The sequence below is a fragment of the Bubalus bubalis genome, chromosome 14, assembly GCF_019923935.1.
Source record: "Bubalus bubalis isolate 160015118507 breed Murrah chromosome 14, NDDB_SH_1, whole genome shotgun sequence".
Lineage (NCBI taxonomy): Eukaryota > Metazoa > Chordata > Mammalia > Artiodactyla > Bovidae > Bubalus > Bubalus bubalis.
In genome coordinates, this window is record NC_059170.1 from 9896603 (window position 1) to 9912603 (window position 16001).

Below are 16001 nucleotides of genomic sequence, written 5' to 3' on the forward strand. Positions count from 1 at the left end.
GTGAGGGGAAACCCTGCCCTTTCCAGCTTGCTCGGGCCCCGCTCGTCCTCGAGCTCCTGTGCGGTTCACTCACCGGTTACGGTCTCGAGGATCCGAAGCGTCCGAGCGCGGCCCAGCCGCACCGACTGGCTACCGAAACGGTGCTGACAGTCAGGACCATGGAGGAGAGGCCCTACTGGCCTAGAGAGGCAAAGGTCCACCGGTTGCAGCGGGTGTAGCGGCTGCGTAGGAAGGAAGCGTTTCCGGGGTGGAGGGGGCGGGGCTGATAGTGCGCAGGCGTGGTGCCAAACAAAGTAGGGCAGCCCGGAAATGAGATGTGCACGTGCGCACAAGAAAAAAATGAAGGCGAACGGAAGTATGGCAACAGAACGTAGAGCTTGCTTGCCCTCTAGGGGAGAATGTTGAGGAAAAAAAAAAGGTGCGGCGAGAGCAGACGGTTGACGAGTGGCAAAGGGCGAGGGAAAGATGTTTGGGAGTTAACGAAATGATAACGTCCATTCCGTTTTCAGCCTAAACTCCCAACATCTTCTTTCTCCTAGTTATAGGCTAGGATAGCTTGAAATGAACCAGCCAGCAAGTCCACACCACACTGTTTCTGGTTTATAGATAATTAAAACTAAGGGCCAGAGAAGGAAAGCAACATCACTGTCTCAAAAATATAGAGTTAGTGACAGAATTCAGGTGGGGATTTCCCTGGTCATCCAGTGGTTAAAACTCCCGGCCTCCAATACAGGGGGCAGGAGTTCTATCACTGGTCCAGAAGCTAAGATCCCATATGCAACATGAAACGGCCAAAATAAAACAAACAAACAAACAAAAAAACCTGTTTTAAAATTCAGGTGCTTCCAATACCGCAGCACTGATTTTATGCCCTAATGAGTGTCAGGAAGATTTGTACATGTTAAAATAAGACTGTCCTTGTCCTCTGACACAACTTAGCTATATTAGAAGACACAGTAGTGGGTGTTTTATAATGTAGATATTCAGTTATAGCTGTATATCCATTTATATTTATAATGGGTGAGGGTATCGGGGAGGCCCAGGTTCTGAAGTCATACCTGGAAGCAGATCCTGACGCTGTCTGCCGCCATAACTCTTTCCTCTCTAACCTCTTATGAGTTCAAACAGTGTGGACGTTCAGTAAATATTTGCTGAATAAGTCAAGAATAGAGAAAGGGCAACAGCAAGTTGATGAGTCATTTTACTCCTGCCTCAGCCAACCAAACCCCCTTGATTTTCTTGATCGTAGGTTCTCCTCTGGAATGGAAAGAAGGGAAGTAACTGGTTCCAGGAAAAGAATTCAAGTTTTTGACAGCTTGCCATACTAGCTGGGTGACTAGCAAGTCACTTCCTTCTTTAAACCTCAGCTTCCCTGTTTATGAAATGAGGAGTTGGACAAGATTAATGTTTTCCATCATTTAATCTACCCTCTGCTAATTATTTTCACATTAAAAAAAAAAAAAAACTTTTCAAAGACCCATATAACTTGCCAACCAGAACTTCTGAACAGCATGTGATAACCATGTTATCACCTTGAGTTGATCCAATTCCAGACAAAGGTAAAGAAACTTGAGACTCTATCAAAAATAGATGTGTGACTTCCCTTATCATTGGGAAATATTGTAAACAGTTCCCTTGGACTCTGGTTTGGAAGTCATTAAGGCTCAAAGATTTCTGAGGTGCTTTCCAGCTCAACAGTTCTTTTAAGCACCTTGTTTCAGCTCAACAAATCTCTCTGGTCTTTTAATGACTCACATGATCTAGTGCTTCTGAGAAAATATCTTCTGTTTATTAAGTATCTATGTGATCTTGTTTCATCCTCATAATTAGAGAAGATATGGGAATTCCCTGGCCGTCCAATGGTTAGGACTCTGTACTTTGACTGCCAAGGGCCTGAGTTCAATCCCAGTTGGGGAACTCAGATCCCACAATGGCCAGAATAATAATAACAATAATAATGTAATCAGAGAAGGTAATATTATCCCCCACTTTAAAGGTGAGGAAACTGAGGTTCCAAGATGGGGCATGACTCTACCCAGGTCAGAGCTCATAAGAGGTTGAGCTGGGATTCAAATCCAGGACATCAGACTCCAAATATCAAGATACCATTCCAGACTTTTAAAAAAGAGAAAGAAAAGGGACTTCCTTTTTATTGGCACAGTGGATAAGAACTGCCTGCTAATGCAGGGGACCCGGGTTTGATACCTGGTCAGGGAAGATTCCCGGTGTCTCAGAGCATCTAAGCCTGTGAACCACAACTACTGGCCACAACTAGTGAGCCTGTGTGCTGCAAGACTGAAGCCTGCTAGCCCTAGAGCCTTCACAAGAGAAGCCACCATAAAAAGCTTGCGCACCTCAACGAAGAGTAACCCGCACTCACTGCAAGTAGAGAAAGCCCATGCACAGCACCAAAGACCCAGTGCAAACAAAAATAAAACCAAACAAATAAATAGATAAAAAGAGAGGAAGAAAGGAGACAGTGAAATATGTGATGGGATGGTGGGAAGGGGGAAAAGGAGCAGTGAATCCCTAGGCTTAAGTGGTTCTGGGGGTGTGGGGTTAAGAAGAGATTGAGGCAGAGTTTCCAGAAAAATGCTTGAGAGATTCAACTTGGTTTTGGTAGGCAGCTTCCTCTTTCTTCCGAGTGCTGGATGGTGTGGCTCTTCCTGAGTCGGGCCCCTTCAACTGATGACTGGCCCTTCTCCACTCTGTCTCCTCCCTTGGAGGGAAGGCGTTCCCTCCCCTTTCTCCTGAAATGGAAAATGAAGCTGGTGTCTGAGTCATCTTTGGATCCTGGAGCTCGCCACTGGGAAACCCCCGTGGACCTGCTGAACAGCCTCTTGCAGTTTTCTTTTCCCTGTAGAATCTCAGCTCTTGAATCCCTCCCTCTCCAGGCCCCGGAAACGGGCACCATTCCAAGTCATAATTTGGGTATGAGAAGGAAACCAAGTGCTGGGGAAAACCACAGTCATACTCTTGGCCAGGCTTCCTGGCCCATTTTGAGAATTTGACTATAGGTGGCTTGGAAAAGGAGAATGAGCTTTGGGTTCAGACCGTAAAGCCTGTGCAAAGGCCCCACTCACTTGCCACGTGACGTTGGGCAAGTCCCATGTTGAGTCTTAGTATCCCAGACTGTCCAATCAAAGGGGGGCATTGGACTCCAACTTCCAAACACAGCCAATGGCCCTGTGCCATTTGAGTCACCTGAGGGACACATACAGTCAGATCCCCAAGCCTTGTTGCCAACTGAAGTCTGAATCTCCAGAAGGAGTGTAGAAACCTCTAAGAGCTCCCCAGATGATTCAGAGGTACACCCACATTCGATCATTACACAATGAGATGATCTGTCATTGACCTCAAACTAATTCTCCTGCTAGTAGAAAATTACTCTGTGACCTTACCTTATCCATGGCTCCCTTTGGGCCTCAGCGGGGGAGGTTTTGTCCCCCCCTCCCTCCCCTGAGTCTGTAATATGGACTAAAATAGCTCATCTCCAAGGACCTTTCCCACACTGCCAAGTTTGTAGTTTCCAAACTTATGAATGAAATGTTAAACTTTTAGGTCAGAGGCAGAATGACAAATAGCCACGCTGGAACAAACTGTCCTCTGCGCCCAGAGGAAGAGAGAGCCTCTGGTCACTTGGTCATTGATGTCACTCCCACACTGGGCTCCCACTGTGGGCACCCAAGGACAACTCCTGCTGGGATCCACTTTCCAGCTCCACCTCTGTCAGTCCTTTGGGAAATGCCCTCCTAGAGGTCTGTGGACCTTGGAACGCTGGTAGTCTTTGAATACTAGGTCTCCTGCTGTCTAGCTGGGTGACCTTGGGGAAGTTACTTTATCTCTCTGAGTCTCAGCGTCCTCCTCTGTGAAATGGGAGTCTGAATAGCACTCACGTGCTGGGCTGTCTTGAGAATCAGATGTGTGCCAGGCAGTGTCCCACTGCCGGATACGTAGTCAGTGTTATGTAAACATCAGCGATATTAATTATTGTTATTATTTCTTCCCTTGGAATGTGTGAGTGGTAAAAGCTGTTCTCCCAGATTTATGGCAAAGATCTAAGTAGATAACAGAGTGAGCCCTGAGGGAGCCCCAGTGCCTGGTATACAGCAGGAGCTCAGTAAATGTTGATACCTTCTCTTTCTAATCCCACCCCACCCCAGAGGTCTCCAAGCTCCTCCCTTTCTCCCTTCCTCCTCCCCCAGGTTGCTCTACAGCCCCCCAAGCACGTGATCTTTTTCAGGGAAGATTTGCGGGAAAACACTTCAGCGAGACAAGTGTCTCAGGTTATGCAACTCTGCGCTTGCATATTTTGGAAACTCCATGTGGGAGGCTAGTGTTTGGCTGTCTGTCCTCTGCCTCGGTGATCAACCTGGACTCTGGCCAGTGAGTCACTCTCTTAAAAGAGAAACCGGAGGGGGCTCGTTCACCACCTGCTTGTTTTTTCTTCTGGATTGAGAACCCCTTGTTACTTCCAGGGTTTTAAGGGCTGCGTGTTCCTCTGTTGCTGGGGAAGGATGTTTGCTGAGCACCTACTGTGTGCCAGACACTTATATTATCTCATTTAATCTTTATTTGATTTCCAAAACTGACCTGTGAACTGTAAAGACAATGAATAGTCCCGCTTAACAGATGAAGAGCCTGAGGCTGAGAAAAAGGACCCTGTTTACCCAAGACCACACTGCCAGTGACAGTAGAGCATGAACCCCAACCCAGCCAGCCTGACTCCACGCACACCTGTTCCCAGTGCACGATAGAAAGTGCACTGAACGTTGCAGTTTACACAGAGCTTTCATTTTTATTTATGTATTTATGGCCGCACCACACAGCATGTGGGATCTTAGTTCCCTGACCAGGGATCGAACCTGGGCCCCCTGCACTGGAAGTGCGTAGTCTTTACCACTAAAGACCATGAGTCTTAACTACTGGACCAATAGAGCTTTCACTTACTTGATCTCAATATCCCAACAGTCATGGGGAGGTAGGTATACACATTTTCTCCGTTTTACAGATGAGGAAACCAAGGCTCGGAGAAGGAAGTGACACAACTCTATGCACAGCTGGGAGGTGGTCGGTCTTGTCAGTTGGAATGATCAGAGTAAAGAACCCTCTGGAGTGCTCATCTTTCCTCTCCAGCCTCCCACTTCTTTACTTCAGAGGCAGTCAAGGAGCTGGTTTTCTGTGTTTTGTGCTCCGCGATCAGTGCTTTGTACAGATCACATCTCTGTGAAGGATGGACCATGTCAAGCATTCCAGCTGGGCCTCCAAGCAGAGAAGGTGTTGTTTCTCTTGAATCAAGAACTCTTCTCCAGGGCTTTCCCGGGTGGCTCAGTGTTAAAGAATCAGCCTGCTGATGCGGGAGACGTGGTTTCCATCCTTGGTCCAGGAAGATCCCACACGCCACAGAGCAACTAAGTCCATATGCTGCCATTACTGTGCCCTAGAGCCGTAACAAGAGAAGCTACCACAATGAGAAGCTACTGCGTACAGAGAAACTAGAGAGTAGCCCACGCTCACTACAACTAGAGAAAAGCCTGTGCAACAATGAAGACCCAGTACAGCCAAAAATCAATCCATCAATAATTTTTTTTTAAAGAACTCTTTTCCAGGGATTGATTACCCAGGTCAAAGACACCCTGCAGAGAATTGAAATTTTCTGAAACAGTCACCCCAGCCCTTCAGGTTTTCTGACCCCACCCTGTACTATACTCCCTTCCCCTCCCTAGAAATTGCTCCTTGCTCTGACCTTGAAGGATTCAGGGCTTTAGGGAGGGAAGATGTTTTTATTGAATAAAATTTCATTCAGCATTTACTATGTGCAAAAAAAAAAGAAAAACAAAAAAAAAACCTCTGAGTATATAGATAGAAATGATCAAAATGAGTAAGGAGAAGATCTGGGGGCTTCCGGGTGGCCCAGTGGTAAAGAATCCTCCTCCCAATGCAGGAGACATAGGTTCGATCCCTGATCCGGGAAGATCCCACGTGCTGCGGAAAGACTAAACCCGAGCACCACAGCTATTGAGCTTGTGCTGTAGAGCACAGGAGCCACAACCATTGAGCCCACATGCTGCAACTCCCGCAGCCCGTGTGTCCTAGAGCACGTGCTCCACAAGAGAAGCCACCACAGTGAGAAGCCCTTGCACGGCAATTGAAGAGTAGCTCCCAAGCACTGCAAAAAGCCCACCCAGCAACAAAGTCCCAGCACAGGTGAAAATAAATCATTAAATTACTCGTTTAAAAAAAGAGAGAAGATCTGTGATCTCCCAGAATTTATTTTCTCATGGAGGAGACAGACAATAAGCAAATCAACCAGCAATATAAAATTTAACATCAAGCAGTGAGAAGCACTTTGTAGAAAAACAGGGGTCAGGGGACAGATAGTCGAGGATGGAGGGTGAGAACAATCACTTCAGAAATAGCCGTCAGCAAAGCCCTACTGGAAGAGGTGGCATTTATTTTTAAAATAAAAAAAAATTGAATAAGACATCACAATGAGTCAAGAACGGCAGTGAGATGGGGAGGGGAGGAAGGAGGGGGAGGCAGGTCCAGGCGGGTCCTCAAGGCAGACTGGCAGTGTCTCTCTCTGGAGGGGCCAGCGGGCTTGGGGCTTCTCTCATTGGCTTTTCCTTCAAACATCATGACAGTCTCATGTTCACGAAGTATCAGCAAGAGATGGTGTGGCCGACCCTGCCTGTCACCTCTGAGATCATAGTCTTCATTTCCAGGTGGATCTTGGGTCCACCCCAAGCTTCCATCCTCTTTAAAGACATCAGATGGTCGGTCTCGCCCTCATTGTTGAGGTCAGGCTCCATGTACTTCTCTTTAAAGGCTGCAAGTTTTTCTGGCAGGTTGTCTTGATCACTGTTCTTCTGGTCACAGAGGAACTCTTGAACCTGTTGCTGAACTCGACTGGCGTGGTGCACACCAGGCTCCTGCCAGCTCCAAAGAGGTGGCGTTTAAGCAGAGATCTGATGGAAGCAAAGGAGGAAGCCAACTGGGGAGAATATTCCAGATAGAGGGAACTCAAGCACAAAGCACTGAAGCAGGAATGAGACTGGCATATTCACAGGAGAGCAGAGAAATCAGTGTAGCAGGATTGGAGTGGACAAAGGGAGGGACGGAGGTGACACCATCAGCCTCACCCAAGGATTGCCGGCTTACAGTTTATTTTCACTTTACAACCCCCCAGGAGACGAACAGGTTTGCTTGGTGGAGGTAGGTGGGAAGAAGGGGGACAGGGGGCAGATTCACAAATATTGAGTGCTTGCTACGTTTCAGGCACTGTGCTAGCCTCTGGGTTTTTGTTTTGTTTTTTTTTTTTGGCTGTGGCATGTGGGATCTTAGTTCCCCAATCGGGGATTAAACTTGCATCCTTCTGCTGTGGAAGTGCAAATTCTTGACCACTGGACCACCAAGGAAGTCCCAGTATCTAGGTATTTAAAACAGACATAGCTGGGTCTTCCCTGGTGGTCAAGTGGTTAAAACAGACAGTCCCTCTCTTCAGGGAGCTTCTAGCAGGAGAGATACACAATGAAGCAGGAAAATCAAGAAATAATTGAATAGGGCTTCCCTGGTGGCTCATTGGTAAAGAATCTGCCTGCCAGTGCAGGAGAACAGGGTTCCATCCCTGATCAAGGAAGATCCCACATGCCATGGAGCAAACCAAACCTGTGTGCCACAATTATTGAGTCTGTGTTCTAGAGCCTGGGAGCCACAGCTACTGAAGTCCAAGTGCTCTAGAGCCCATTCTCCGCAACAAGAGAAGCCGCGGCAATGAGAAGCACACGCAGCACAAGTAGAGAGTTGGCATCACCGACTTGATGGACATGAATCTGAGTAGGCTCCGGGAGTTGGTGATGGACAGGGAGGCCTGGCGTGCTGCAGTCTGTGGAGTTGCAGAGAGTCGGACACGACTGAGCATCTGAACTGAACTGAACAATCAGAGAGTAGGCCCCCTGCTCTCTGAAACTAGAGAGAGGCCCACACAGCAACCAAGACCCAGAACAGCCATAAATAAAATTATTTTTAAAAAGATATAATTGAATAAATATAAACTGCAGTGAATGTAATGCAGGAAGCCACTTAAAGAATTTGGACAGCTACATAATTTGGCCTCGGGGGAATGTCTGTTTGAGGAAGTAGCATGAAAGGAGGGGCCCTGAAGTATGAGTGGCGCCAGCCAGGACGAGGATGCACCAGCACATTGATTACAAGCCCTGTGTCATCACACGTTCACTCTCATTCACCGGAGAGAGCGGACCTGAGACCCGAGACCCGGGCTGTAAAAATCGCCCATGTAATAAATCAAATGGCCAAGCCAGGTTTCAACCGGAGGTTCTTTACCTCACTGCCCTGTTACCTTCTGTCGTACCAACAGCTTTGGCTGTTTGCAAAGAGCAGATTCTGACTGCTGTGGCCTCTAGGAAATAATTGTGCTATCTCTGCCTTGACCAGATGAGGCTAGAGGCCGGGGAAAAGGACCGCATGGGAACAAGGAAAGCTGAACAAGCTGAGCTGAATGATAGGTGAAGGGAAGTGATGGGCTAAAGGTTGGAAGCGCCCTGCTCCTGAGCTGAATGAAGGGAAGTGATGGGCTAAAGGTTGGAAGCGCCCTGCTCCACTGCACTCCAGCCCTTGGCGCTGTGGGGTGTGAATCACATGGCACTGTGCCGACTACATCTAAGTGCCCAGAGGATGCTCTCTACCAAGGACTCAGAAGCAATAGGATGTGATGGAAAAGAGCCCAGGGCTAGAAACCAAAGGATCTGGGTTTAGATGAAGCTCTTCAACCTAGGCAACTCATCATCTCTTTGAGTTTTTGTTCTTATTTTAAATGATTGTAATAACACCAGCCATGGGTACCCTCTAGGACTGTTTGGGGTCTACAGATGCTGTCAGTTGTGTCCGACTCTTTGAGACTCCATGGACTGTAGCCCACCAGGCTCCTCTGTCCATGGAGTTTTTCAGGCAAGAATACTAGAGTGTGTTGCCATTTCTTTCTCCAGTAGATCTTCCCCACCCAGGGATTGAACCCATGTCTCCTGCAATGCAGGCAGATTCTCTACTGTCCAAGCCACCAGGGAAAGCCTATAGATGCATTGTGCTGTCCTGTGCTGTGCTTGCCTGCTCAGCCGTGTCTGACTCTTTTCGACCCCATGGACTGTAGCCCACCAGGGTCCTCTGTCCATGGAATTCTCCAGGCAAGAATACTGGAATGGGTTGCCATGCCCTCCTCTGGGGAATCTTTCCAACCCAGGGATCGAGCGCAGGTCTCCTGCATTGCAGGTGGATTCTTTATCATCTGAGCCACCAGGGAAGCCCAAGAATGCTGAGTCGGTAACCTATCCCTTCTCCAGGAGAAATTCCCAACCAGGGTCTCCTGCATTGTAGGTAAATTCTTTACCAGCTGAGCTACCAGGGAAGCCCATAGACCTCATTGAAGAACTACACAGCTTTCTGTGAATGTTGGAATGGTTAATATCTGTCCTTTTCTTCAGCCGTCAGAGTGGGAAACTGCAAGGAAAGCACAAATTGATTATGCAGGAAGTTCTCAGGGACCAATCTCTTTCCCAGTGTCTTCCCCTCTGCTCCTTTGAGGACAAGATACTTCAAAGATGATTTTGTGGGGAGAACAGAAATGAGTGCTGAAAAGTCAATGGGACAACACACTGAGACAGAATCAAAGAAACCTGACTTCAATCCTGTATTAGTTAGCTGTTACTGCATAACAAACAACCACCAAATCTCAGGGGCTATCCACGATACCGTGTATTTCTCAATGCTGGATTTGTAGGTCAACCAGGGCAGCTTTGCTACAGCTTTGTTGTCATTTCTCCTCTCTAGGCCTGTTTTCTGTAAAATAGAAGTAATATTACTTTACAGAGTCAGAGTGAGGATGATGTTCCACCCTCCCTTTTAACTAAACATACCCTTTGCTTAGGATATGATAGACACTAGATGGTGTTCACCCTCTAGGCCAGTTAGTAATCCAAGAAGTGGTCTGACCTGAAGGAGACAATGAAAGCTACTGGCCAAGCCAATCAGACTGGCTGTCCCCCAAATGCAGCGCAGAAGACAGAGCCAGTAAGTCTGTAAAAGAGACAGTGGCATACCTCCAGGAAGAAGAGATACCCTCAAATAAATACTGGGCGGGTTTCAAGAGCTGGAGATAAGTCTGCCAGCTCTTGGAGTCATCTCAGCTATTGATATCTTCCTTTCAGTTTTAGTCTTTAACCCACCTATATCCTTCGGACAACCCCCAAGCCCTTTTTTTTCTTAAGGAGTCCTGAGTAAAGCATTGCGCTTTGCACTTAGAAGCATTGTGCTAACATGGAGAAGGTGCATATAAAGTTGCCAGCCTTGGGAGAAGGTGCATATAAAGTTGCCAGCCTTGAACTTGGCATACAATAGGTTCTTAGCACCTGGTGGCTACTGTTCATTAATCAGGGAGCTGCTTAAGAGGAGGGATGGGATCTCTTGATTTTTCAAAAGGCCTTTCACGTAGAAGATGTTTATTGGATAAATGACCAAATGAATGAATTTCTATGCCTGAGCCCCTACGGAGAAACAGCCAAATGGCATTCATCATTTTATCCACACAGGGGCTCAGGGTCTCTCTGTGGACAAGACAACTTCCCTGCTCTTGTAGAGGTTATGTCTGGTGTTGAAGTGGATGATAAACAAGAAAAAGGATCAATGTATGATGTCCGGTAAGGGAAGTATTATGACAAAAAATAAAGGAAGGCAAGGAGAAAGAGGGACTGAAAGAGGGGAGGGCTGTTTTGAGAAGTCTTTAAAATACCTGTGGATGCTGACTCACTGTTCCAGCCCTGGTTCACCTGTCTCACAGTGGGGATGCTGTTGGATAGAACGGACTGGGAGGGTCCTTCTGAACCCAGTGTTCCCAGTTTCTGTGGTTATGCAAGGCAGTGGCTGGACATTCCATACAGCCTCTGGAAACCCCAGGCTGTCATTATCTGGAGCTAAAGAGAGATTTGCATGGAGCAAAGAGGACCAGGGAAGGTTGGTGCCATTCTGGGAGAGTGAAGGCCCCAGGGCTCACTCTCTCAGATGGTCTGAAAATAGTGACATGACTCCCTGTTATTTACTGTGTGTGAAGAGCTGTTGGGGAGGGAACTTTCCAACTCGAGATTCTCAGAGGGAGACCTCTGTGATAATAATAACAGGTAACATCTCTGTGTAGGGTATGTGCTAAGAACTATACTCTCAACACTCATGATATAAGAACCGTAAGGACTCCCAGGTTACAAATGAGGAAACTGGGACACAGAGAGGTAAAAGGCCCCGCCCCAGGTCACACAGCCAGGATTATAGCCCAGATCTTTATGAGCCTGAAGCCTGGACTCTTAATTTCTAACTATAACATGAGCAAGAAAAGGATGACTGCTCAAGGAGAGAGACAGACATGGAACAAGATGTCTTAGGGGAAAGAGAGATGAGAGCTAGAAGGAAAAGAGTGAGGGATCTGAGAAGGCTTCCTGGAGGAGAAGGCATTTGAGGTGGGCCATTAAGGATCGGATTGGTTGCAGTTTCTTGGGCTTGATGTCTCAGTCTAGAGGAGGGAATCGGGAACTTTGGTTCTATAAACTTTAAACTACTGCATTTGGTTTTATAGGAGCCAAGGGGAAAAAAAACCTGTTAGAGCTTTTTAAAGGGGCTCAGAACAAGTTGCTTTTAACTCTTTGAGGGTCAGGACTTCTTTGTGGATCTGAAGAGAAACTCTGAAATTACATGCCCCAGAAAACTTCACACGGAGACACATACTCAACAGAAGTAGGGACCATCCATGAACTTTTAGCCCCAATCCAAGAAACACAAGTTAAAATCCTGTTTTAAAATTCACAAATTACTACATTCACACATGTTGGATGCCTTCAGAGAGATTCTCAGAACTTCGGCAAGCAGAGATTAATTTCTTAATTTCAGAAGGTTAGGATAGATTTATAGCAGAGCTTCCATTAATTGTCTCAGCTTAGCATGCCTCAGTCTCTTCTGCTAGTTACTTTCTAATGGAAAAGCTATGTACTTCCTGGCATATTTTTCAGTTGACAGCTAACCTTGTTCATCAAAAGTTTGCATAGTTAAAAGGTTGTAATTTCCAACATGTTGTAAATTCATACCTTGAAATGGTTATATCATTCTTAAATGTATGTATCCAGCTGAGTTAAGTACCCTAGCAATTTGATAGCTACAACTATCTATTAAAAAAAAAAAAAAATATATATATATATATATATATATATATATATATGTGGGGACTTCCCAGGTGGTCCAGTGGCCAAGACTCCATGCTCCCAATGCAGGGGGTCTTGGTTTGATCCCTGGTCAAGGAACTAGATCCCACGTGATGCAACTAAAAATCCTGCATGCCACAACAAAGATCTAAGATCCGGAGTGCCACAACTAAGACACAGCACAGGCAAATTAAAAAAAAAAAAAAAAATTGAACAAGCTTCTTTAACAGTGCAATTTTACATAATTCCTTTTTCTACTTGAACTCAAATTTCTATTCCATGTTCCCCCACAGTATTTTACAACAGTGTATTTTTTATGTTTAATGACATATGGATAATTTTATCATAATTCTCTGCACATATTTATTTACTTATATGTAAATTAGATCATGGTTTACTTTCTGTGACTTTAACACTAGGCACTAATTTTCTATTATTACAATTATCATATAAATGTAATTGATCAAAACAATATAAAGACTTCACTGGTAGTCCAGTGGTTAACACTTGGTGCTGGGGACATGGGTTTGATCTCTGGATAGGGAACTAAGGGCTTCCCAGGTGGCCCAGAGGGTAAAGAAATCCACCTGCAATGCAGAAGATGCAGCCAGATATGGGTTTGATCCCTGGGTTGGGAAGATCCCCTGGAGGTGGCATGGCAACCTGCTCCAGTATTTTTGCCTGGAGAATCCCATGGGCAGAGGAGCCTGGTGGGCTCCAATCCATAGGGTCAGACACAACTGAAGTGACTGAGTATACACACACAGGGAACTAAGATCCCACATGCCACCTGGCACAGGCAAAAAAAAGAAATAAAAAAGTACACATATTTCCATTTTTAAAAGTCAGAGGAGAAAATTTTAACCCTTAATTGTGCTATAATTGACATAAAATAAATGACATATTTAAAACATACATTTTGACACATGTATACACTCATGAAACCACTCCTACAAACTTAGATAAATAATTATTTAACAGAAAAAATAAAAAAGGAAGCTTCCCCCCACCCCCACCAATGAGTCACATTTTCCTGGATGAATGTTGCTTGCGCTAGAATGAGGTAGATTTTTTGCAATAATTTTATTCCCGTGTTTGGTTGGTTTTTTTTTTTTATCAAAGTGGTGTACTGAAGCCAGCTTGTACTAATTCAGTTTGGGGGAATTTGTGAGTAATTGTTTCACAAAATGACTCCGGAAAACTAAATTATATGAACTTGCAATTAAATTATCTGTGTTAAAGACAAAGGAAATAAGTACTCAGCACACTCATCACTTACTAATTATTTCCCTACATTTTACTGTTATCTACACTCTTGATATTATCTGCCTCTATTGTATTTGTGTGGTGGAAATACTGCTTATCTGTCACCAACTCAGTGATATCACCTTGGTTGCTTGAAATCAGCCCAGGAGTAGTAGTATTTACACCATAGAAATTGGCAAATGGTGCAAGTTAGCGCTTCCCACCTCCCCCGACGTATTGTTACACGTTTACCAGCACAGGGCTGGCAGCCAGTGCTGAGAAACCTTCAACTTAATGAAGATGGTGGGAACAAAAGGAGTGTTGTTAGAGCGATGTGATGACAGGTAACTGAAATTGCATAGTGAAAAAATTATTTTTAATGATCTAGCTACTGACAACTAGATTAGACCTTATCCTTCCATTCTGTGGAAATCAAGGATTGCAAAACCCATCTGACTTGCAAAAGGATTTCTTATTCTGACATAAAAGTCACTTATTTTCCTGGTTTATTTCCAAATCCTAAGGAAGAATATTGAGAAGAGCTGAAAATAATTGCTGGACTTTAAATCTGTAGAGAAAAACATGGTCTGCGTTGGAAGCTTACTTTACTGTCAAGACTCTGCTTCAAAAAGATTTTTCATCCTTTGATAATAATTAAGGGATGGAGAAGGCAATGGCACCCCACTCCGGTACGCTTGCCTGGAAAATCCCATGGATGGAGGAGCCTGGTAGGCTGTAGTCTATGGGGTCACGAAGAGTCGGACACCACTGAGCGACTTCACTTTCATTTTTCACTTTCATGCATTGGAGAAGGAAATGGCAACCCACTCCAGTGTTCTTGCCTGGAGAATCCCAGGGACGGGGGAGCCTGGTGGGCTGCCGTCTATGGGGTCACACAGAGTCGGACACGACTGAAGCAACTTAGCAGCAGCAGCAGCAGCAAAGGATGGAAAAGAGGAAGTTATTCCCAACTCTCCACAAAGTATATCAATTCATTATATGCCAACAGGGGCCAAATACTCTGCTTCTGAAGCCATGCTTCAGTCTTGGAAAGATAGATTTATATGTACGTATATCTTTATGGGATATATACATATATGCTGTAAAGATATAAATATATGCCATTGGTGTGCGTGCCAAGTTGCTTTATTCGTGTCCTTCTCTTTGCAACCCTGTGGGATTCTCCAGGCAAGAATAATGGAATGGGTTGCCATGCCCTCCTCCAGGGGCTCTTCCCCACCCAGGGATCCAACCCATGTCTCTTATGTCTCCTGCATTGGTAGGTAGGTTCTTTACCACTAGCGCCACCTGGGAAGTCCCATATGCTATATATATATATGTGTGTGTGTGTGTGTGTGTGTGTGTGTGTATGTATACAAATATGTATGTATGTATACATCATCCTTGGCACTTTGATTATCATATGATACTTCCCCCTAATAATTCCAATAGTACTTGTACTTGGGACCTCAGAGGATTTTACCAAACCCTTCCTCACACATACACACACACACACACACACACACACACACACAGAAAGTAAGGAGGATATGCAGAGGGTAATGTGAACATGATACTGTCTTATACAAAAGGTGGGATCTGAGAATTAAGATAAACTTGCCAGAGACTTTCCTGGTGGTCCAGTGGCTAAGACTCCAAGCTCCCAATGCAGGGATGCTGGATTTGATCCCTTGTCAGGAACTAGATCCCATACACCTCAATGAAGGCCATAGCGTCCTGAAGAGTCGGACACAACTGAGCAGGTAACACACAAGAGCTCACATGCCACAACTAAAGATTTTGCATGCTACAACTAAGACCTTGCACAGCCAAGCGAATAAATATTTTTTTAAAAAGATGAACTTGCCAAACAGCTCTCAAAGAGATCAAACTTTTTAGAAGTTCAATATCAAGAAAACAAATCCCTTAAAACAGAGGTCAGCCACCCTAAGACCAACAAGCCCACCCCTAGCTTGTTTATGCTCAGCCCACTAAGAATGCTTTTACAGGGACCTGCCTGATGGTCCAGCCGCTAAGACTCTGAACTCCCAATGCAGGGGGCCTGGGTTCCATCCCTGGTGAGAGAACTAGATCCCACATGGTGCAGGCCAAGAGTTTGCTTGCCACAACTAAAGATCCTGTGAGCTTCAACCAAGACCCAGCGTGTGCAAATAAATAAATAAAAATGAACCTTTATTTTTTTTTTAAAGAATGCTTTTACATATTTAAAGGAAAGGGAAAAAATCAAAAGAATCCTATCTCATGACACGTGAAAATTATATGAAATTCAAATTTCAGAGTCCACTCTCTTTCCTTTAAGTATTTAAGGTTGCCTTCGTGCTGCAAAGCTAGAGTTTGAGTAATTGTGACAGAGACCATCCAGGCCTAAAACATTTAGCTCTTTACAGAAAAGTGCCTTCTGACTCCAGTCTGAAAACAGCCGGCGATTGTTGCCCATTTTCAGAGAATGTACCCATCTGGAAGGGCGCTGATCTAAATTCA

General features: G+C 45.2%; 1 protein-coding gene and 1 long non-coding RNA gene across 8 annotated transcripts in view; both read right to left on the reverse strand.

Annotated features, from left to right (window-relative positions):
- The window catches only part of SYS1 (SYS1 golgi trafficking protein), a 32011-nt gene extending 31745 nt beyond the window's left edge, over positions 1-266 (reverse strand). For 3 of the 7 annotated variants that reach the window (XM_025263389.3, XM_025263392.3, XR_003103004.3), the window contains exon 1: positions 74-256. The gene's annotated coding sequence lies outside the window, so the exon portion shown is untranslated. Of the gene's footprint in view, positions 1-73 lie in introns of all 7 variants that reach the window. The other 4 variants (XM_025263390.3, XM_025263388.3, XM_006077687.4 and 1 more) reach the window with 4 other exon arrangements.
- A 6170-nt stretch (positions 267-6436) lies between these two features.
- On the reverse strand, positions 6437-9853 carry LOC123329148. Its single transcript, XR_006544349.2, has 2 exons — positions 9766-9853; positions 6437-6968 (listed from the first exon to the last, which is right to left on the reverse strand). It is a non-coding gene; the product is annotated as an uncharacterized LOC123329148 (long non-coding RNA).
- Positions 9854-16001: the final 6148 nt, after the last annotated feature.